The sequence below is a fragment of the Prionailurus bengalensis genome, chromosome A1, assembly GCF_016509475.1.
Source record: "Prionailurus bengalensis isolate Pbe53 chromosome A1, Fcat_Pben_1.1_paternal_pri, whole genome shotgun sequence".
Taxonomy (NCBI): domain Eukaryota; kingdom Metazoa; phylum Chordata; class Mammalia; order Carnivora; family Felidae; genus Prionailurus; species Prionailurus bengalensis.
The window spans coordinates 111,024,026-111,048,362 of NC_057343.1; the positions used below are offsets into that span (position 1 = coordinate 111,024,026).

Below are 24,337 nucleotides of genomic sequence, written 5' to 3' on the forward strand. Positions count from 1 at the left end.
GCATTGCCTAAGGAACAAATTATTTGCTACAGAAGCTTCAAACCAGATGGTTATAAATGAGAGTTAGCGCATGGGCATTACTTAATGACTAAATTTCTTTAACTAAAAATCTAATTTTATTATGGTATAAATCACACTTTCTTGAAGTAGGGAATTAATTTTAGATTTTTCATTCACTGTTCATAACCTTTCCATGAATTTGACAGCCAAATCATTTTAAATGTCATTTAACCAATACAATACAACAGCTTTATTCCTCATTGTACCCTTCCTGAATCCATTATCTTCCACTATAATGTAGGAGAACTTAAGTAAAAAATTACCATTCCATAAAGCTGTATTTTACTGTGCAGTTGAACTGCATAATCTTTATTTTTGAATCAATATAATGTGAGTGCTGAGTAATATTTTTCATAATCCAAAAATCTATTACAGAGTCTCAGCTACCGAAGAGTATAAATGAGGATCCTCAGATTTCATCCTTGGATCCTTGTCACGTCCACCTTAGGCGATGCTCAGGCTTTCAGTCGTGTGTCAGGCTCGGGTAAAGGGAGGTGGAGCATGGCCACAGACCGAAGGCACAGCTCCTCATCCACACGTCCAGCCATCCTCGGTTAGAGGGAAAGTCTCAGTCTGTCACTCAGAATATTAATGGGATTTGGTGGCTTCTGGGAAAATTCTGGCTCTGGGTTAGGAAGACAGGGATCAAAAGCACCCAATACTAAGAAGAGAATGATAGGAAAGCACCAAGCTGAGGGGAGGTGAACATGGCCAGGTCTCCACTCACAAAGTAGATGTGAATCTGGTGCAGATATGGCACAGGCTACTGAGGTCACCAGCTGCCAGCCCTCTGCCCACACCAGTGTCCTGACAGTGAGCCCAGGACACACAGTGTCTCAGCCCAGCACCAGAAGAGCAGAAGAAGCCCCTGCTTCAGAGATCCCCGGCCCCCAATGCCTGAGGAAGCTATACAACAAAGTCCACAAGCTCTATTTATAGACCATTTGGTCCTGTTGAGATCAAAGCTTTGCTAACAGAACTAATCATTATTGAAATTCTGACAACTAAATTCTAAGTTTTTCAGAGCTGAGATGCTCTTAAAACTAATGCTTCTTTAACAACCTTTCTTACAGTTTTTCATTTATTCATTTGAATTTTAAAAACTTTAACCACTCTCATTTTTGCTAGCAAGACACCACTCTGCAATTAAAGTCTTCACTCGGACTGACAAAATACAGCTAAATAAAGGGATGCCTTCTGTAGCTGTATTCCTTTACTGACTCCCATATACTGAGCACAAACCAGCCATTCTGTACACTTTATCTCATTTATATGGTTCAGTTCAAGACAGGAGGAAAACTGCCTCATTGTTAGATTTCCCAGCACATCCTGTCTGGGTCTTCAAAGCCAGATGACAAGAGGATTAGGGGATTAACCCTAAACTCAAGTGCTAGCTTAAAAGCCAAGCTGAATTATCCAGCAAACAACAGGATTTGGGGGGGGGGGGGCGCGGGGAGGGTAGAATCTGAACATCGCCTCTGCCTCCTGCGGTCATGTGGAGCCTGTGGCAAGTGCTCAAGGGCATCTCCAAAAAAGGAGATGTGGGCTCTTGAGAAATACCACCTAGTCCAAGGGTCAGCGGTCATCCTTGAGGCTCGCATAGAACAGAGGAGCCATATAGGGTAAAAGGATGTGTGTCCTCTCTGATACACTGCCTTAATGCCTCTGAGGTGTGTGAAAGGAGGCAGAGTCACAGCACTGCACCTCAATGTGTCTTGGAAGGTGGACACAGGGCCGGGTCCTTCCACCTTCAGCCAGCAGAGCCCACATGCTGCCTCATCAGGGGAAGCACACCTGTGCTTCTCAAGAGACCAAGAAAGAGAAGGGTGGGGCTGGGCATGGGCCACACACAGGCAAAGGAAGTGACCTTCTCCAACACTTTGGGGCTGAACCACAAAGGTACACTTAGCCAACTCTGTGTCCCTTCTATGTCCTAGCTAACAATAAATCGATCTGTGTAAGGGAAGTGCTGCTTACCCAGGAACAGAGAGTTTAAAAGGTAGAAGGAAAAGACCATGTATGAACGATTTTGAAAAAATACCAAAGAAATCTCTGTACCATTAAGGTATAAGGCATTTATTTAAAAAAAAAAATCATCATTATGAACCTGCAAATACTGTCCCTGTAGCATACTTGTGAGGGACATTAGTTTTATCATGTCCATAAGAGACAATGCGAAACAAGACCCTCACAGCCTCCAGAAGGTCTGAACAATCTGACTTCATGAGTGACTGCTCCACCAGCTACAGCCTTGAGGGAACCACCCAGATACTCCCACTTTAGTTTACCCATCTGTAAAATGGGAGACCAGACAAGCCAGTCAGGATGAATTAGGTGACAGCTCAGAAACATGGACTGTGTCTCCCAGGCAACTCTTCACAGTGCTTTCTGATGGGGAGCACAGAGTGACCAGTTATCGGAGAAAACTATGATATTCTGAAGAGAAAAGGTATTAATAGTGATTATAAGACACCAGATAGGAAATAAAGTATGGGAATATTTCCCAGGCCTTCAGAAATTGAGATAATCTGGATGATAATTTTCTTGATTTTATAAGTAAAGAATGAATAGAATATTTTATGAGGATTTAGGGATTTTAGATTTTAGGTATTATTTAAAGCTATGTGTTAAAGGTTATTCACGACATTAAAAACAAGAAGGTGGCTCTGAATTTAAGGCCATCTTCTGTGGCAAACCTACCCAAGTGACAGTACAAGTAAACACAAAATCACATCTGAGGAATTAAATGTCAATGACTCATTGATCAGTTTAACACCACCGCCTGCACACAGTCAGATTGAGAGACAAAGGAGGAAAGAGGGACACTTTCCAGCTTTCTCTGACAACCCAACAAATTAAAAACTAATTAACTTTTTGATTTAGAAGGTAATGCACATCTCTGCCTCAGAACAAGCCATCACGGTGTGCAGGGCCATCCTAACCGTTAGCAGCATGGGGCTCTAACTCGGCACTCTAGGGCACGGTTTTAACAAATGTCCTCAATCTCCAGGGACACCAGTCAGCTTCCCATTATGTGCAGAGGTAGGTGACCACAGCAAGCGACAGGCACACTGGATTGCCATTACTAGAGTGCCATCTGTCTCCCCCGCAGTGCACACTCATTCATCTCTTACCCCAGCACAGAGCCTGGCCTATTGCAGGCCCTAAACAAATTTATTGCAAGAATCAAATCAGAATATTTCAAGATCTCCTGGCGAGAATAGGGGGTACAAATGAGGTTCTCCGTGAGAGTCATGGAGCACACTGGTTGTCATGGAAGCCTGACTTCCTATACATTCTCTTTTTTAGGTAAGTTTCCACAGAAACTTCTTCCTTCTCTTCCTCATTCTGGGAGGCTTCATGTCCATCAGTTGTCCTACCAAATAAGCATCTCTCCCGTGCTGGCTCTGTTCCAGCAGACCATGTACCATTAGAAAATCAAGAGCACTTTGTGGGTGTTCAGGAGAAGACAGATGGCCTCTAGGAGGAAAGGGGACAGAAGTTCACATTTTAATTATTCATTATACCCTCCAGGTACTATCCAATAGATGATATAACTCAGCATCAACCTGTTTAAGATGATCTTCAAATCTGCCACATTTTTTTCTCTGTTCCAACTGTAAGACCAAGATGAGGTTTAGAATAACCAATACCTAAGCCAACTTACACCTCAAGGAGCTAGAAAAAGAAAAACAAACAAAACCCTAAACCAGCAGAAGGAAAGAAAAAATAAAGATTAGAGCAGAAATAAATGAGACACTAATTTAAAAAACAATAGAACAGATCAATGAAACCAGGAGTTAGTTCTTTGAAAATATCAACAAAATTCATAAACCCTTAGCCAGACTCCGCAAAAGAGAGAAAGAACTCAAATAAACAAAATCAGAAATCAAAGAGGAGAAATAACAACCAACACGACAGAAATAGAAAAGATTATAAGGAAATATTATGAAAAATTATATGTCAACAAATTGTACAACCTAGAAGAAAGTGATAAATTCCAAAAAACATATAACCTTTCAAAGGTGAATCAGGAAGAAATAGGCAATTTGAACAGAGCAATTACTAGCAATGAAATTGAATCAGTAATTGAAAACTCCCAACAAACAGAAGTTCAGGACCAGATGGCTTCACAGGTGAATTCTACAAAACATTTAAAGAAGAGTTAACACCTATTCTTCTCAAACTATTCCAAAAAAACAGGACAGGAAGGAAAATTTCCAAATTAATTCTATGAGGCCAGCAATACCTTGATACCAAAAACAAATCAAGACATCACAAACGAAAGAGAGCGAGAGAAAGAGGGAGAGAGAGAGAGAACTACAGGCCAATATCCCTGATGAACATAGATGTGTAAATCCTCAACAAAACATTAGCAAACAGAATCCAACAACATATTTAAAAAATTGTTCGTCAAAATCAAGTGGGATTTACTTCTGGGTTGCAAGGATGGTTCATTAATCACAAATCAATGCATGTGATATATCACATCAATAAGAGAAAGGGTAAGAACCATAGGAGCACTTCAACAGATACAGAAAAAGCATTTGACAAAATACAACATCCATTCATGATAAAAAACCCTCAACAAAGTAGGTTTAGAGGAAACATACCTCAACCAAATAAAGGCCTTACATGAAAAGCCCACAACTAACATCATATTCAATGGGGGAAAACTGAGAAGTTTCCCCCGAAGGGCAAGAACGAGACAGGGATGTCCACTCTCACCACTGTTGTTCAACAGAGTCCTGGAATCTCAGCCACAGAAATCAGAAAAGAAGAAATAAAAGGCATCCAAATTGGAAAAGGAGAAGTAAAAATTTCACTCTTTGCACACAATAGGATAACTCTATGTAAGAAATCCTGAAGATTCCACCCAAAAACTGCTGGAACAGATACACGAATTCAGGAAAATCACAGTATACAAAATCCATGTACAGAAATCGGTTGCATTTCTCTACACCAGAAATGAAGCAGAAGAAAGAGAAATAAAGAAAACAATCCCGAGTACAATCAAACTAAACAGGATACCTAGGAATAAACTTAACCAAGGAAGGGGCAGACCTGCACTCTGAAAACTATTAAAAAAGTAAATAACCTAGGTCTAGAAAATAAAAAGATAAAGCAGGAAAAAAGGCTGCCCCCTCGCCCAAGCATAGTCCTCAGGTGTGAATTTCTAGTTCATTCTTTTTTTGACATGGAGCGTGGGGGGAGGGGTGTCACAGATATGATCTGACATAATGATGCTAAAAGTTCCAGATCCGCACACGGTAGGGCTGGAGGTAGGTGACACAGGGTGGGGTGGGGGCCAAGTGGGAAAAGGGGGCCTGGTGACAAGCCTGAAGGGCACCTGATGGGAATACGGATGAATACCCCACAAGCGGCAGATGTCTAAGGACAGGCAAACTTCACGCCCCCAAAGAGAGACAGGCAAGCCTCCTCCACTTCTGCATCCTCACCAGATTCTCTCCTCTTGCCCAGAAACAGGCGCCTCCCCTCCCACCCTCCGGCCTGGCCTGTGGCCCCTCCAGCCTCCTGGCCATCTCCTGAACTTTCTCTTCACGTCTCTTTCCTCACTCCCAGACTCCTAGGGAGGACCACCTGCTCTGCCCACCACAGTGATTCCCCACAAGACATGCAGCTCTGCACCCAAGGCTCTTGGCAGTGCTCCTGACTGGTCTCATGACATTTATTCACCCCTTCATTCCTTCATATATTCATTCAATAAATATTTGCTGCCCTGGGAAGACAGCAGTGCCAAGACAGCCACAGTCTCTGTGTCCATGAAGCTTATGATGTGACATGAAGAGACAGACAACAAGCAAATGAAATTTACAGAACGTGTCAGGGTAAGAAGCAGCAGGGTCACAAATAAAACAGGGGACGGGGCAGAATCATGAAGGGGAAAGGACCTGCTATTTTAAAGATTTTTTTAATGTGTATTCTATTTTTGAGAGACAGAAAGAGTGCGTACAAGAGCGGGGGCAACAGAGAGAGAGGGAGGACCCGAAGCTGGCTCTGTGCTGAGAGCAGAGAAGCCTACACGGGACTTGATCCCAGGAACTGTGAGATCATGACCTGAGCCAAAGTTGGACGCTTAACTGACTGAGCCACCCAGGTGCCCCAAGGCTTGCTACTTTAACTGGGTGGTCAGGGAGGGCCCCTCCAGGGGGCTGTGACTACAGTTGAGACCAGTCCCTAAGCCTGACCTTCCCCTGTCCAGTCATCCCTTATGTCCAAGAAGCCAGCCCCACTCTGCATGCTCTTCCCCCTCCATGGCTGAGGCACAAGCATTGAGAAACGAGAGGGGAAGCATTTGTCCCAGAAACGGCAGGGACCATCACAATGGCAGCTTGTGTGTGCTGACTTGCCTCCTTCAACCTTCAGTGCCCCCCGCCCCGCCCCCAGCAAGGAACCTCACTGATGCCTTCTCACTCCTGCGAGCCTCCACCACCGTGCCCTCCACTCAGTACTTGCTGATTTTTGATTGCTGTCTGTATAAATAATTGGCTGGGCCTCCCGGGGGTATCCGCTTTTGTACAGGGAGATAAATCTCCAAACACACTTTGATTAGAAGGCACTTTCATTGTACCACTATAAAACTTATATTAAAAATGGAACTTAGAGTAGTTTAAATTAAATGAGTTATATATAATTAAAAAGCCTTTAAGGCACAATAAGGCTCTTTTTCAATTTTCGCTTATAACAGAGTCAAAAAGGAAGAAAGGCACCCGTGGTCAGCACAGCTGGATTGCTATTCACCTAGTAACTAGCCCGTCTGAGAGTTCCAGGTAAAACCAACAGTGTTTTCACCTGCTTCTTAAGTGGGCAGCTCCAGGAGCTCAGCTTCAAGACTCGAGGCAGTGCCTGTGAGATGGTTGTGAGAACAGAACAGGGCTGTTCCAACAACAATGAACACCACTCCTCGGCTAGAGAAATGCCTGCCTACATCTGCCAGTTCAGAAGCCAGGTCAGCCTGAGTCACCCACACCTCCCAGAAGGGGCTCTGGCTTAGGGCAAGGGCACATACAAGATGTGTCCCCAAGAGCTTGAGTCCTCTCTCTCCCTGAAGGACAGATGCTTAGAAGGACAGGGAGGAGAGAAGTAGTTGTTTTGCCTGCATTTCTTCCACGGACAAGCCCAGGGGGTTCCAAATGGCGATCTTTACACAATCCAGAGCCCAAGCTGTGTCCCACGCCAATTAAATGACAATCTCTGAGGTTGGGACCCAGGCCGGTATCAGTATATTTTTAAATATACACAGGTGACGCCAATGTGAAGACGTGTTTGAGAACCATTGGGCAAACTAAATATCTTACAAACTCTCCCCCAAATTAGGCTCACACTCCCTACGTCACTATGGTTTATGGTGGTGCTGGACAGCCTCTGAGGCACCACCAGGGCTTCCACGGGGGCTGGCAGGGCTGTACCAAGAAAAGATGGTGTCACTGGCACAGGACCTACACACCATGGCACAGTTTTCTCTTTCCAGAAAGATTTAAGCAAAGCCAGAGAGATGGTGTGGGCAGGCTGTGCTCTTTCCACAGGGAGCAATGCCACCTCTCCATCCAGGGCTCAGCAGATCTCAACAGCCACTGGGGGTCACTGGGGAGGGCAGGCCCAGCACCCAGAACTCAAACTCTCTCCAAAGACAGGGAGAGTGGGGTAACTGGCCTGGAGCACACGAGCTGATTTTGTGCAGCCACAAAGCTCCCGGCACATGCGGTAAGTGGCTACAAGGTGCTGGCCTCTGGGAGTTTCAGTTTCCTTGGCCGTCAGAGCAGACTCTGGGTGGTGGCTAGGAGATGGTCGTGAGAAGTGAGAAAGGAGGGAAGCCAATAGCACCCCATGTCAGGCAGCTGCTGTAGCTCACCAGTGCCCACCCGCAGACAGCACCCTGGGTACGTCAGGCGTCACCGTGCCCCAGCACAGAGTACAGCACCCAGGATGCTCGGCAATGTCTCAGGGCCTCTGGAGTGGAGGAGGGGGCAGGAGTTCACCGAGGCAGGTGGGCAATGACACGGAAGGGCAGGGTGGTACGTAGGCTCCAGTGGTTGGTACAGTGTCAACCATAACCCATCAGCACGTGGCTGTACGGGCCCCTTCACACCTCTTCTTACACCAACCCTAGGCTATCACACCTGAGTTTCTCTCACCCTCCAGGCTGCCTAGTGGCTCCAGGACAATTCAATGCCAGGACTCCTTTTCCTGTATCCTTCATGTGTCCTGCCTGGCCTACAGAGCTGACCTTCTCTCCCTGTTCACAGGTGGCTGTGACCACTTGCCTGCCACGGGGTGGGGGCTGCAACCTCCTGGGGTATATACACCCACCTAGATGAGGTAGGCATAGCTCTAAAGAAGCACCTCCCACTACCACAGCTTGACCAGGCTTCATGCCCCATGTCCCTGGGGCTGCCCTCCCACTCCCACCACTGGTGGGGGCAAACGCCTTCTTCCATGATGACCCCTCCAGAGCAGGCACAGAGCTTGCCTCTGGCTATAACCCAGTGCTGACCCCCTTGCTCACTGGGTGTTGTGACCCTCCAAAACTTTTATCTGACAGTAATCTCTTTGTTCACCCGAGTGGGGAACTTTGCCTCCTTCCTCAGGCCCCAAAGCCCAGCTTCAGAAAGGGAGAAAGCTTTCATCATCCCTTAGGAACTTCCCAAGGCCAACTCTTAGAAGCAGAAACAGACACCACCACCCATCATCATGCTTAGGTCTCCATCCAGAGCCTAGACACCCACGGTGCCATATGCATGAGCACAGCAGTGATCCTAGCCAGGCCCTGCCCTGCAAGAGGGCAGATGCTCAGGGACACACCGGACAATGGCTGCAAAGTCCCACCAGACCCCCTTGTAGAACTGGAAGGAAATGGTCATGCTCATTCTGCTGGGATCCATGGCTGCCCTAGAAACCCTTTCCCGCAGTAGGAGAACTAAGCAAAAGGTGCATAGGTTGGGGAGCCAGGGGCTGAGTAAGGGCAGGACCTGCTCTGCCACTCTCCACAGGGAACTTCAAGAAACTGCCCACTGCCGAGTTCCAGGAGGCTGCCTCAAGCTCCATTGTCCTCTGGGAGGCAGGGACACCTTACCTGATTGATAGGTTCTGGTTTGGCCTTTCAAGCTCAGTGTCATCAAATGTCCTTTTCTTACCCTCAAAAATACATGTAGTATTTTTCAGGCCAAGAAAAGCCTCAAACACCATGCTGTGGTGGTTAGGAGCCTAAGTGTGACCATTAGAATGCTAGGTGCAAACCCCAGCTCCACCATGTCATATTTGAGAGACTGCAAACAGCTCACCTACATCTGAAGCCTCAGTCTCCAGATGTTTAAAATAAGCAAGTTAATGGGGCACCTGGGTAGCTCAGTCGGTTAAGCATCCAACTTCAGCTCAGGTCATGATCTGACAGCTACTGGGTTCAAGCCCCATGTCAGGCTCTGTGCTGACAGCTCAGGGCCTGGATCCTGCTTCAGATTCTGTGTCTCCCTCTCTATCACTCCCCTGCTCATGCTCTATTTCTCTCTCTCTCTCTCCCTCAAAAATAGACATTAAAAAAAAATTTTTTTTAAAGAATTTTTTTTCAACGTTTATTTATTTTTGGGACAGAGAGAGACAGAGCATGAACGGGGGAGGGGCAGAGAGAGAGGGAGACACAGAATCGGAAACAGGCTCCAGGCCCTGAGCCATCAGCCCAGAGCCTGATGCGGGGCTCGAACTCAGGGACCGCGAGATCGTGACCTGGCTGAAGTCGGACGCTTAACTGACTGCACCACCCAGGCGCCCCTAAAAAAATTTTTTTACTAAGTTAACAGAACTTCACAAAATCTTTTTAAGAAGTCAGTGAAGTAATGCACTTAAAGCTTTGACAAAATGGTAGTTGCTTATTAACTTTGTCATGAATAACTACGGAATTCAAGGGATTCTGTATCAGGAGCCAGAATTCCTATCGAGAACTTCCTCATTCTTGTAAGGAAAGGATAACAAGAGTCATTCAGACCCCCGGAGGCCAGCTTCCCTGTCATCGCCTTCCGTGAGGTGTCTCCAGTTCTCTAATACTCCATAATTTCTGGTTACACAGAAACAGACATCATTTTTATAAAAACGTTGCTAATTCAATAAGACTTTGCACCTGGCTGGGAGCAAAGCTCAGCCCCACAACTGGGAGATCATTGACTGTATCTTGCCTTCCATGATGACTGGCCCAATTATCCCACAACAGCTCAAATGTGATGTTGCTCACTGGATTCTACAGGGCGGCAGACTTTCTTAGAAGAGACATCTGGAAAAGGTAGGACTCTTCCCCCCATGGAGCTCTTCTTTCTTCCCAAAACAATTCCAGCTAAGCCTCAGAGGAAGTGTACTAAGGAGCTCCCTGCAGCCATAGGCGACGTGACTGTGGAGTCACGGGGCCATGTCCAAGACCCAGAGCCTGCTCGGTGGGCAGGCCGTGAACCCAGGCCCTGGGTGTCAGGAGCACAGGCCCTAGGAGGGAGAAGAGGGTTGGGGTGGTGACTGGCGAGAGGTGAGGCAGCCCCTGGAGGTCAGCCATTCTTTCTACAACCTGTCTGTGGGGCTAATCTAGGGATGGGTAGGCTGGGCTTTTGAACTGTTTCGCACACACAGGCCAGGTTGGTGTGGCGAGGCTGGGGGGAGGGCACCGATGAGTCAGACATCAGTGACAGTGAGGCTGGCAAAGCACAAGAGCAAAGAATTAAGACCACATGGGCACGGCGCTCAAGACCACAAAGCTCAACTCCATAAACTGCCTACACTTCTAACAATCTGCATCTATGTTCCTCAGAGCACCGAGAGGGTGCAGGTGGGCTCCTCAGCCTTGCCACCTCGTCCCCCACTTTAACCCGCTTTCCTACTCCTTCACTAGAGCCTCCCAGGCCTGCCCCACACCCCTGCTCAGAGCTCCCAAATGTCCACTCACATGTGGGGACTTGTCCCCTGGCTTCTCGGAGGGGAGGCACCAGGTTCTCAGCGACTAGACCCGGGCTGCGTGGCCCAGGGCCCTGGAGCCGTAGGCTCACGAGGCGGCAGGGCCATGGGGCTGGCGGCAGAGGGTGAAGGCGCAGGAAGGGGTTTGCAGCTCCATGGGAAGGCCAGCCCCCACAGACATCAGGGAGGGGAAAAGGAAGCAGAAGCGGGAGATGGTGTGGCTGGAAGAAGCAAGGTGACAGGCGGCCTGCAGTGGGGCCCAGGACATCTCTGGGGCCTCGGAATGACCTTTCTCTAGATGTGAGTTCTGGAAGGAGATTCTGCTCCAGGCTCTCAGAGTCCTTGATGTATCACTCCAATAGCAGGCCTGGATGTCCACCCCTGCATTTCTTCTCTGTCCCTTCCCACCAGATAGGGTCTTATTCTACCCCCATCTCTAGTCGAAGGCTGCTCCTCCTAACATACTTGAGTCCTCCACCCACACATATCACCACCATCCCCTTCAAGGCCCTCCCACCTCCATGAGTTTCTTCCCATCCTCCCCTCCTCCCAGCACCTCTGCACTCGAAACCCTCCTGTCACCCACAGTTTGGCCCCTACTGCTCACGGAACGTGACTTGTACTCTGTTAATTGCTCAGCATACTGCAAGTATACAGGTGATTTCTTACAAGTGCTCTTTGTGCTTATTCTTTCTCCCTTCTCATAATCCCACGGTGAGACACCAGCCCACGTACAGGAATTTCCTATAGAATGCAGCTCAGGACCATCTTTTCTGGTAGCACAAGAGCAGTCGCTTTGAATGAGATTAGGTTTACATTTTGTTATACATCTTCATCTAGAATGCATCATGAATCGCCAATAATCTGGTTCTAGTGAGCATGGCCCCAGAAGGGTCTTCATTACTAAAAGTTACCAAGCCAATTGGTACAACCAGTTGGATGAGAATGGACATGTGGCTCAAGGTGGGGCCCTAGTGCGACAGCTAAGTCTTCTGGACTAACAGTTCTGGCTCTGGGGTGGAAATGCCACATGCTGTGGTGCCCCAAGGTAGAGGACACACAGCAACAGTGAGCAGCCACCCCCACCACGCATCCAGGCTCGTCGTCCAGGTGGGATCTAGGAGGCACGGAGCCAGAAAGTACATGGCCATGTCAGGTAAGACCACCTTAGGAGAGGGTATAGAGGCTCTGTTTTAGGGAACAAGTTTTGGAAGCTTGCAGGGCTGGGGGTGCTCGGGTTGAAATTCTGAGCCCTGGACACCACGCGGCTACTGCAGTCAACATAATGTCCAGTCTATGTAGGGGACACTCTGGCACTCCAGCCTCTTCCAGCCTCCAACCCACCCTCTGAGGGCTCCAGAGCACCAAATCATGGGTCAGGACCAACCTGTGACACTAGATCTGCCATCGGTCACACCCCGAGGTGAGGAATGTGTGGACTAACAGAACAAGCATCCTGCTCTGAGACCAGGGATGTAGCAGTGGGACCAGAGAAGGCAGCAGCTACTTTCTCCTTTATTACTCAACAAACGTACCTAATTTCCTTTAGGCTACAGTTGAGAAATTAACTTAATCACTACACACAGGTAATAAAAGATCAACAACTGACAGAGGTGTTTAATTCCATCTGCTAATGCAGATTCCGTTCAGCAACAGCAGACTGCTCCATCCCCCTCCCAGTCCCCGAGCCCATCCTGGGCCCACGGGTCCTCAAGCCCCAAGAACAGACTCATAGATGTCATCTCTCTTCAACCACCTGGCTCTCGGACAGAGCCAAGCACACAGCTGGGTGCTCAGTGGATACTGATTACTAAGATTTAAGATCACCAGATGCCCCAGGTGACCCAGACAGCCCAGGGCCCAGGGACCCATACTAGGTAGGAGCTACATAGCATCCTGAGAAGGTCAAGCAGGAAGTTGTGCTTTGGGACGCAAGGATATACTCCTAAGCCCTACTGCCAGGGGATGAACACCCAAGCATGAGGCAGAGAATCCCATTCTTCACAGCCAAATGCTCAAGGGAAAACAACAGCGTATGTAAAAACCAAACAGAAGACAGTGGAGGAGAAGGAGGAACAGTGGGGCAGATTCTAGAAGCACTCCAATTAGAACATCTACCTGGCAGGCCTCTCCCATTTGACATCTCCCAGTGTGCCCACATCAAAGCCTGTTTCACCGGAATGGACGCACAAAGTGTGCCATCAGCAGAACCTGAAGTCTTTACCATAGAGGAAGAAACTGAGCATGTTTTAAATGCAAGGCTCGAAAAAGAAATGAATGGGGAAAGAGTGATTTTCTTTCTTTAGAGAGCAAAATGTGAATGATAGAATAGCTTTAAAAAGTTTTTATTCCAATAGTCCTAAGACAAGCATCAAGAAAAGCCATCGATAGTCTTGCACCTATGAAATGACACCTCCAAAGACAACTTTGTTCCCACTGCCCTCAATCCCTTCCTCTCTTTGTAGGGACATTTAGCAGCTCCCCTCCCCCGAGGCACAGGCTATTTCTGCTGACCCTGAAAATTCTGAGCACAAAGAGAACATCCTGTGTTTGCTTGAGCTTACATTTCATTCTCTGGGCTCCCACTTGGGGACGAGGTTGTGATGTGCCTGCCACACTGATGCTGGCTTCCTGACAGAAGGGACAGCCAGGGCCAGGCAGGCCCCAGAAAACGTTGCAGGAAGGGGACAGCAAGTGAGTCGGGGGTTCACCCCCTCCCACACTCACAGCCCACAGGACTCTAAGGATGTTGGAAATTGTGACAGGATTCTATGCTAAAACAAAACCAAACAGAGTCCAGTCTCTCCTGGGGCTTCTTCTGTAAGGAGTCCTAGAAACTCGAGTCACCTTGTCCAAATTCCGACATGCCGCCAAAATGAATAAGAGATCACAGACTCACTCACTCCCTTAAAAATGTCTGAATATGCCAGGTGCCTGGGTGGCTCAGTCAGTTGAGCATCCAATTCTTGATCTCTGTTCAGGTCATGACCCCAGGGTCATGGGATCAAGCCCCATGTCAGGCTCTGTGCGGAGCGTGGAGCCTGCTGAAGATTCTCAATCTCCTTCTCTCTCTCTCTCTCTCTCTCTCTCTCTCTCTCTCTCTCTCTCTCCCCACCACCTCCCTCCCTCTGCCCCACCCCGTTTGTGCACACTCTCTCAATTAAAAAGAAAAAGAAAATCTGAACATGTTACTGTGTACCAGGCTGTGCTGGCCGCTGACACCTCTGGGGCTCCAGACCCAAGGGTACTTACCTTCCACCAGAAAGAGGACCCCCGGGGGTCTCAACACTGAGCAGCAAGTACTACAGCCGAGACAGGCATGCCAGGCCGTGGTGAGGGAGAGGTGCACAGTCCTCCTGATGGACTTAGTGGGACACAAAACCGCAGCTCTGACTGCCGTGTTCTGCACCAGGTATTACACGCACCGTCCTACCACACAACTCCCACATCAGCCCTGTTATCATATGCATTTTACTCACTGCTAACCTCAAGGTCAGAAAGACTAAGTGACTTTCTTAGCTAGATTTGAGCCACTGAGCCCTCTGACTTGAGGAGCCCCGGAGGCAAAGTTAGCACTGGAGACACTAGAGGTACACATCACGCAAGTGATCCGGCCTCAGCAGGAAAAACCAACTGTGGGGTTTTAAAATAACCATCCTGGAGGAGAAAGGGGGAAGGGAAAACATACGGAGTTGGGTCAGCAAAGTAGGGCGGTTGGGGCTTGGGAAGGGGTGGGGGGCAACAGCCGTTTCTCTCCAGGGCCCAGGGAGCTGCCCGCAGCAGGAGCCGGCCCCACTGCCAGCCAAGCTACCAAGAGCACAGAGAAGGACTCAACCTGAGCAGGAAGACACGTGTTGTCAGAAAAGGAGGCCATGCTTCAGAAGCCCAGGCCGCTGGCCGAGGCGGAAATAGGGGTTGTCAGGTTGGCACCTCTCACCTCTGTTGCTGGGCCAGGCTGCCAATCCCCTCGAGGATGAGTAGGTGGCCAGCAGAGGTGGTTTCTTAAGCCACTGAGTAGTCCACGAGAGGCTCACTGGTGATCAGGGGTGTTCTCTGGCCAGGATTTCTGTGAGAAATAGGGGGATCACTTCCTTTCTCAACACTTGTTATTATTATTATTATTTTATTTTTTATATATTTAAAAAAATTTTTAATGTTTATTTATTTTTGAGAGAAAGAGAGACAGAGCATGAGCAGGGGAGGGAGAGAGGGAGACACAGAATCCAAAGCAGGTTGCAGGCTCTGAGCTGTCAGCACAGAGCCCAAACTCATAAACCACAAGATCATGACCTGAGCCAAAATGGGACACCTAACCGACTGAGCCACCCAGGTGCCTCTCCTTCACAACTCTTAAAAATACACACACACACACACACACACACACACTTTCTGAGTATAACTGAAAACTCAAACTTTATAGTATTTTAACAAAAGTAACACTGGCAGCTTTTCTTTTCAGCTAAGACATCCAGAGAGATTTCAACTTGGACTCAATGCTATGTTGGAATGGTGAGGAGAGGGGAAAACAAAGGACTTGGTTTCCCGATGAACCAGCAAGCACTTGCACAAATACCTTCTTGGCATTTCTTACAGATGGGGGAAGCCAGTGATCTCTAAGGTGATTCCCTGTTGGTCAACACCAGTCCCCCACCAGCAGCAGCTTCTCCTCATCCTTGCCCCAGGCACAGTTGAGCTCAGAGGCCCCCTTTGATTGAGGGAATATCTGAACCCCACAGGCCACATATCTTCCATTCTCCATTTCATCTCTGGTAGGAAAAAAAATAAAACTGCCTTTTACCAGAAGAGATCATCAACCAACTAGCAGTGTTGTGCCATTTTTCACGAGCTGATTAAAGAGATAGTGAAGAAACTTTAAAGACCACGATCAAGAAACCCTGCACCCCACTCTTCCTTTAATTTTTTTAACGTTTATTTTATTTTTGAGACAGGGAGAGACAGCATGAATGGGGGAGGGCCAGAGAGAGAGGGAGACACACAATCTGAAACAGGCTCCAGGCTCTGAGCTGTCAGCACAGAGCCCGACGCGGGGCTCGAACTCACGGAGCACGAGATCATGACCTGAGCCGAAGTCGGACGCTTAACCGACTGAGCCACCCAGGCGCCCCCCCACTCTTCCTTTAAAATCCAGCTGCACCTGTCACTCCAACATAGAGGAGTGCTTGCGTGTGACACATACACCTGCAAGTTGACTCCCCCCGCCTATGCATGGGCACAAGGACCTCTTTCTGGGATAAGCACCCATCTTCCCTATCTTGGAGCTACATCTTTCTAGCCATGAAATTCAGACAGATACCGCAGAGAACAACACTGGATCTACATCTGGAGACCTAGTATCTCCATGCGCCAGGAGAAGGCTACTGTGGGGCACACCCCCCTTTGTGTGTAAGTCTGGCCTTTTACTTCCTTTATAGATAAAAAAGTATAAATAGAAGTGTAAATGAGGAGATGATAGGAATTGTACATAGTAGCTTCATCTTTAAAAATAAGGTTTTCATTTTTCTGCTCTGCAAAATCACCAAGTCCAGGACCACTTCTGTAGGGCAGAGTCCCCAGCTCACGGCCAATATTTAGCCCTGTTACACAAGGAGTGAGAGAGGCCATTCAAGTTCCTCTCTCCAGATCAGTATTCTGAGAACTTCCTCCTTCTCTCAGGGACACCCACAGGGCGCTGGAGTATATACCATCCACGCACACTGCAGTCAAGACTCAGGTCTGTGTGCAGCGACAGGAAAGCAATGCTGGTCAGAGAGATCCCAAATGGTCACCATGCCCCTCCCCCCATCACGTGACAGGGAACTCCTCACTGCTATGCCCTTCCCAAAGGGGGACACACAACAGGACTTGAGACAAACAAGGATGGGCCACACCTTTACATTTTCCGGGTGTTGTACGGCCATACAAGAATATAAGAGGTAGAACTGCATCTGACAGGACACTTAAAACATTCATCACACAGTTTAAAGGGGCCCAGTCAGCAGCCATAGAATTAAGACTTATAGACAAACCGAAAGGGATCTGAGTTGGCATCCTGGCCACCCTCTCACTTTCCACATGAAGAAACTGAGGGTGGAGAAGAGAAGGGAGTGACTCAAGTCCATGGACCTAGTTTGTGCCAGGCTAGACCTGGAATAAATGAGATCCTGTGTTCTTACCCAGACATCAGCAGCCTTAGGCAGACTGCACTTCTGAGTTAGAAGATTTCTACTGTGCTTAAGGGGCTCTGCTTGGTTCTCCCCAGTGGGTCATCTTTCAAGTTTTGGAAGTGAGTGAAAGGGCTAATCGGCTTTACTCTGGACCGCAGAGAGAAGTCCAGCCCAGATAACACAGGTGGATCACTAGCATTTGGGACATGCCTGATGTTGTCCTCAGCTCCAGTGCCAGAGCTGGGAACTTCTACTCGCTTACTGACCCAAAAAACATACTTCAGAGCTCTCTGCCTCCACCCTCCCCTCCCATCCCCACCACCCCCCCTCCACATCTGTCAGATCTCGCTACAACACAGATACTTCCCCTGGGGACTGCTTCCTCCAAAGCATTAGAGTATGACACCATCCCTTGGAGAAGAGGAGGAAACCCCAGGTAAACCACTAGCTGCCCCTCCCCCCACACCCCCACCAGAATTCTGTTCCCCTCTCTATCCTGCAGGGGTCTATTCACAGCTGGAGTCTGTGATACCACTCTGTACTAAGCCCAGAAGTGCTGTCAGACAAACAGACTAAAATTAAACTAAAGCGAAGTTAATTTTATTTTATGAATTTCATGACACTCCTTGAAACATCCAAGCACAGCACGGGGCTAGGATCTACTCGTCTCCAGGGTCAGCTAGTGGCTCCATCAAGACCAAGTATTAAATGGGGCGCCTGGGTGGCGCAGTCGGTTAAGCGTCCGACTTCAGCCAGGTCACGATCTCACAGTCCGTGGGTTCGAGCCCTGCATTGGGCTCTGGGCTGATGGCTCAGAGCCTGGAGCCTGTTTCCAATTCTGTGTCTCCCTCTCTCTCTGCCCCTCCCCCGTTCATGCTCTGTCTCGCTCTGTCCCCAAAATAAATAAAAAACGTTGAAAAAAAGATTAAAAAAAAAAAAGACCAAGTATTAAATGAGAATATCCAGGTTTTACTTTTTAAAATACCTCTTAGTAGTAGGATGAAGATCCCAATAAGAAGGAGACTGGGTTTCTCTTGGTCCATGCCTTTCCAACTCAAGGGAAGGCCTAAGGCCAAAAAGCAAATACGTGTGGCCACCCATCAGGAGAGAGGCAAAGCTGAATGGACAAATGGCTTCTTGGCCACAGGGGCATGCCTCCTCCTCCAAACACCAGTGTATCTGGGTCTCACTGCAGTTTGCTCAGGTGTCACTTGCTCAGAGTATAGGGCCTATCTCATCCGATCCTCTTCATCTCTGGGACCAGTGACCTCCACCTACCCGGTGGCCGCAGACAAGACAAGGCCCAGAAGACTCATAGCAGAAACCACAGTGGTCAAAGCAGAAGGACAATGACCCTGGTTTGGCAGGACAGAAGAGTAGAGCCCACTCACAGGGTGCCTGTTAGAGCCTGTCTGACACCATCATGGCATTTACTTCGGTCTAAATGGTAAACAAGAGAGATAACCCGCAAGTCATAGAAAATAAATCACGCAGATGACTGAGGCCTGGCAGATTTGATGCTGCCAACTCCCCGAAAAATGGAAATCAGAACCCCATTTATAACGCATGGCCTGATGTCCTGATTACAAGGGTGGAAAGTTTCCTAGAGAAGCATAGATTATTTAGCAGCAGAGGCATAAAAAGAAGTAGATGAGTAAATGCTAAATTAAGAGGAAGAAGAATAATGGTTTTCTGTGAACTCATAAATGTTCATTTTCCTGGGTCACAGAACTTTTCAGAGCCAATTAAAACTCTATTAACTACGATCTCAAAATACACAAGGGGCACACAGCACACTGACTGGTACAGGCTAGGAGGCTTGCCGGGAGCAGTCAGAGAGGAGGAATATGCAACACAAAGACAAACACAGTGACTTTCCCTGTCCAAGGGTAAAAATAAAAACAAGACCTTCAAACACAGCACCAGCCTGGTGAGTGCGTCCCCAAACCAGAGGCCCTGGGGACAGGTACCCGGCAGGACACCAGCATGGGTGACATGGAGACAGTGACAGGTGGGAGCACGGGAGTGTGGGCTGACCCTCGGGATTTAAGTCACCTGCACAAAAGCCAGTGAGGAACCTTGGGTGCAGAGATCAAAGTTTACCTGTCCACCTGATCATTTCTAAATAAGTGAAAAAGACTCTCAAACCCAGGCTATTTCAATTCACTGTTCCACTCGCCTCCCTACCCCCAGGCCCATCTAGTGTCAAGCTATTTCCCAGCATGACTGCAACCTGTAAGTTTCTCTCCTTTTGCTAACTACAGTCAGTTTCATCATAGTGACAAACACTAAGGAAAAAAAAAAAAGCTAGTGTTAATCACTAAATAGAATCTCTTTCTTGGATGTGTACAGAGTGGATAGGGGGACTCCTCTAGAGCTTTTCCACCCAGCGACCCCTGGGAGCAGAAGTATCAGCATCACCTGGAGCTGATGAGGAATGCAGACTCTGGGGCCCTATCCTAGATGTACTACATGAGTATTTGATCAGGACACCCTGGCCCTTTGCAAGCACACTCAAGTTCAAGAGATGCTGCTGTAGGCCATAGCCCACACCAACTCCAGACGTGGCAACTGGCTCATCCAACTCCCACAAGAACTTGAGGTACTTGCCACCCTTCTTCACCTACAATGGGTTTACTCACACATCTGCAGATGGGAGGCTGTGCTCTCTCCCCAGTGTGACCTGAGAAACTAAAATCCACACCTGCTGACAGAGAATAATCATAAGACAGCCATGGCAGGAGTTCCGAGGTGGCTCAGATGGTTAAGCACCCAACTTCGGCTCAGGTCATGATCTCATGGTTCATGAGTTCAAGCCCTGTGTTGGGCTCTGTGCTGACGGCTCAGAGCCTGGAGCCTGCTTTGGATTCTGTGTTCCCTCACTCTCTGCCCCTCCCCATTTGCACTGTGTGTGTGTGTGTGTATGTCTCGAAAATAAACACTAAAAAATTAAAAAATTAAAAAAAGAAGACAGTCATGGCTGAATATTCAATAACCAGAGAAGAGACTACCCCTGAACCCCCATGCCCACTCCACAGCTGCAACAGAGGTCTTGGACCTCCAAGAGGATGCATAGTCCCAATGTTCCACACCCTGAGGAAAAGCCCACTTGGGCCTCTTTCTGAGACAGTTGACCAAGAATCTCATCTCAGCAAGCCAGTTGAATGCTGGAACTAGCACCATGAGTGTTTGGGAATAGGGACTCCACAGAAAACATCCATAAGAGATGCGTGCAGGCCAGCAGATGAGGTTCAGAAAATGCCAGCCGGACTTGGATGTTCAAAGGGAAGAGAGAGGTGGTTTCCCCACACCCACAGTCTGAGGGCCAAGAGTAAGGAGAGGTGACTAACAGACACCTTGCAGCCTGCAGAAGATCAGCTACTCTTCCCCAGTCACCAGTCAGAAAGAAGAGTGGGGCATGGTTTGTGGATGGAGAGGAGACCATGACTAGAAGGGCCGGGGAGCGTTGTCTTAAATTCAATCAACTGTGTAAGAACAAGGACAAGGATTAGAGAAAAGAAGTATTTTTTAAAACTTATTGCCCAGTCTCGCAGCCCACATCTTCTTGAATGTGCGGCCAATGCAAAAGGGAGTCAGGGCACTCCAGGTGTCTGTGTTAGAAGCCACATCTACCCAGGGACAGGAGCGCCCCTGAGAGCAGTCAGCAACACCAAGGACCAACACTTGCAAGAAGAGCAAAGAGCCATTCTGTGCTTTCTTAGGCTGACCCCTGGGGTTAGAAAGGTGGGTGACCACTCTGATTACTGATACCACCAACACATTTATTCCTGGAAGACTTCCCTGTGAGATCTTCTATACATTGAGAACACCTGGTGTTTGACTTCAAAGCCTTTCTCTAGTCTGTAAGCACAGGGGCATATGAAGCTGCCCATTTTAAAAGGAACCCATGTTTATAGTTATTTAGGGCAGGACTAGAAACTGCAGGTCAGAGCAATTTAGAGAAAGGACAGTAGAACACAAGAAGGATGTTAAGGGCTGTGTGATGGCCACCAGCCAATCCCAGAGCCCAGCCAATGGTGGGAACACAACATCCAGGGCCCAAAAAGTTAAGGGGGGACGCTCCCACAAATGACTGCCCCTTGGGAGGGGGCACATCCCTGGGGCTGCCACTTCTCAATTTCCTGGTCTCCCCAGATACAAAATTCTACCAATACTGATTTTAGTACTGTATTTATCTCAGCCAGAGTGTAGGGAAAGGGGGGAAGTTTTAATTCTTTTAGAATTTCATGAAGTTCTATCTCAGAATTGTTTCCCTTGAATTCAGAATTCCATTAGTATTCTAGGCCACATTCTGCCACTCAGCTCTTATTAAAGAGGCACTCCACCCAGCTACATTTCTTTCATCTACATTTGTAAAATGATAAACTCCCTGAAGCTATTTCAACTGCACCTCTGTACATAAAACAATAATTTAACAAAATTTACATTTGCTATCATTGCTTTAAAAATGTGCGAACACACATACACACTGGTCATTTAATCCTTATTTACCCTTAGGACACTCCAGTAATTGCTGAAATACCTTTAAAGGCGAGTCAAATCTTATTAATTCTTTCTCAGTACTTAAAACTCTGAAGTCAATGAATGTTTTGTTAAGTACTAATATCAGAAAGGAAACATACACAGAAACATTTTACCATTTAGCTCCTGAAAAGGTTTTCTCATTTATTTACTGAGTCCCAAAAAAGTCTACTGGTTAGGATTCTTCCACAAAGTAAGACTCTGAAGAACCTGCCAGAGGAGTTAGGTATCGTTTGGTCAGTTATGGATATATTAATAGCTCTAACTCCAACAAGAAACTGCCCAGAATCTCTAACACAAAAAGAAAACCCTGGTTGTTGATGAGATCCCAGCCTGGTCTGGCCTGCAAGCTGCTTACAGGTTTGTTGGGGAGACCACTCAGCTCCCCACTGGCACACACTTCAATGATTGGGTGTCCCATCTGGACTTTAAAACCACGAGAGTGACCTCATGACTAGTAACAAATGTTGAATACCAATTGGCTCAAAAACACAATGAGTCTCTACTTGGATCTGAAAACTATTAGACGTTGTAAGGAAGAGAAACATAAGTAAGTTAGGCTTCATTTGCATGCTAAAAATAAAGAGTTAAAAAAAAAAAAAAACAAGAGTAACAAAGACTAGTTCAGAATGAGACATCAAATGTGACCAAGAGTGCCCAAAGAAGGATCTAGAGAAAAGGCAAGAACCAGAGCAGGGCCTCTCAGGAGGAGGAAGATTCAGACATGTGTAAAGAAGGGACGGCATCCCAGACATGAGGACCCTAGTGAGTTAACGGCATGAAGAGGCTATGCATAAAGCATGCTAGAGATCAGCAAACAAAAGAGTTCCATATAAATGTTCTGCTCTATCTGAACACTTACTGTCCTGTATCCTAGGCCCATGCGCACTGTCATCATCTCATTTAATCATTGATGAAAGCAGACTCAGTGAGTAGAAGTTATTATAGTTTGCGAAAATTCCATCTATAGCCACAAGAACTGGATCGATAAAGCAGCTGTTCCTGCATTTGGGAGTCTGCTGAGGCATCGCTTCCTGTTTCAGAAGCAACCACATGCCTGGACCCAGGAGACAAGTGCATCCCCTGGCCTCTGTCCCAATGGGAGGAGAAAATCAACACCCCGATCTAACCAACAAAAAGCCTTACTTCCTCAGCCTGAGCAGTATCTATGCTTTCTTTTTTTTTTCTTTTTTTTTTTTTTTCAACGTTTATTTATTTTTTTGGGACAGAGAGAGACAGAGCATGAACGGGGGAGGGGCAGAGAGAGAGGGAGACACACAATCTGAAACAGGCTCCAGGCTCTGAGCCATCAGCCCAGAGCCTGACGTGGGGCTCGAACTCGCCGATCGTGAGATCGTGACCTGGTTGAAGTCGGACGCTTAACCGACTGCGCCACCCAGGCGCCCCAATGCTTTCTTGATGGTGCACAAAGTATTACGGTGTTAAGAGCAGAGATAAAGATGTCCTAGGCTGATATTAACTTACCTTCACTTTGCCTCGAGCTAAATCCCACCTTAATTGGCTTGACTTGTTTAATTGAAATAAGTGATTTACAACAGTGGGCCACGGAGCCCCAATAGTAAGGAGACTAAATAAGCTTATCTGTGTGTTTGCCTGTTTGCTTTGTTATTAAATATTCAACAATGTGTTTGTAGGGCTGAAGTGATCATTTTCCTTTGGTGTAGATAGGAGTCCAATGACTAAGCCACTCCCATATGGGAAATGCCGCGCTAGCCAGTTAGTCAGCCTCCAGGCTCTTTCCCAAGAGCATTAAGTCAAGTCCTTCGTGGACTGTGACAAGAGAGATACTGCTGCTCTTCAAATCATCTGTGCACCACAGAAGGAAGCCACACAAACTTCAACAGCAAACATGAGCATTCAGCTACTTCCAAAGCTCCCCTAAAACTAAGGTTTGTAGGCTTGGGATTGCATTACAATTAAGTGATAATGAAAAAGGAATCGTATCTCTTGATCAAATAATGCATTAATCCTACTGTCCATATACTGTGTGTCGTTATGCACTCTCTGGTAATATTGACTTTTGGAGGTAATTCTTCTTGCTCCTTCCATAAGATAGGAAACAAGCACAGAGAAAAGAGAAAGGGCGTGCGTCAAAGAGGACAATGGAAGCTGAAATGCCCTGAGAAGCTCAAGTTAGAATTTCATATTTACCACATCATCAAAGAAATCCCAGGTACTATTTTTTAACTTTCTTTTTTAATGTTTATTTATTTTTGAGAGAGCGTGAGAGACAGCACAAGCACAGGTACACGAGCAAGCAGGGGAGGGGCAGAGAGCAAGGGAGACATAGCATGTGAAGCAGGTTCCAGGCTCTGAGCTGTCAGCACAGAGCCCAATGGGGGGCTCAAACTCATGAACCGTGAGATCATGATCCAAGCCAAAGTTGGACGCTTAACCAACTGAGCCAGCCAGGCGCCCCCCAAAAAATCCCAGGTAGTTTTAATGAAAGGCTGTGGTTCTTTCTTACAGTTAGTCACACAAAGCATTTTCTGCAGAAAAACTCCCCCCCCCCCAGAGCCCCAAATTCATCAGGCCTACTACCTGAGCAGGGCTAGGTTGCAATTGATGATGAATCCTCTTCAGTACTTAAGACCAAGTTCACT

The 24,337-nt window shown here is 47.4% G+C and overlaps 1 protein-coding gene across 1 annotated transcript in view; it reads right to left on the bottom strand.

Moving 5' to 3' along the window:
* Positions 1-24,337, bottom strand: part of FSTL4 (follistatin like 4) — a 414,621-nt gene that overhangs the window by 381,766 nt on the left and 8,518 nt on the right. The gene's annotated exons all lie outside the window — the stretch shown is intronic.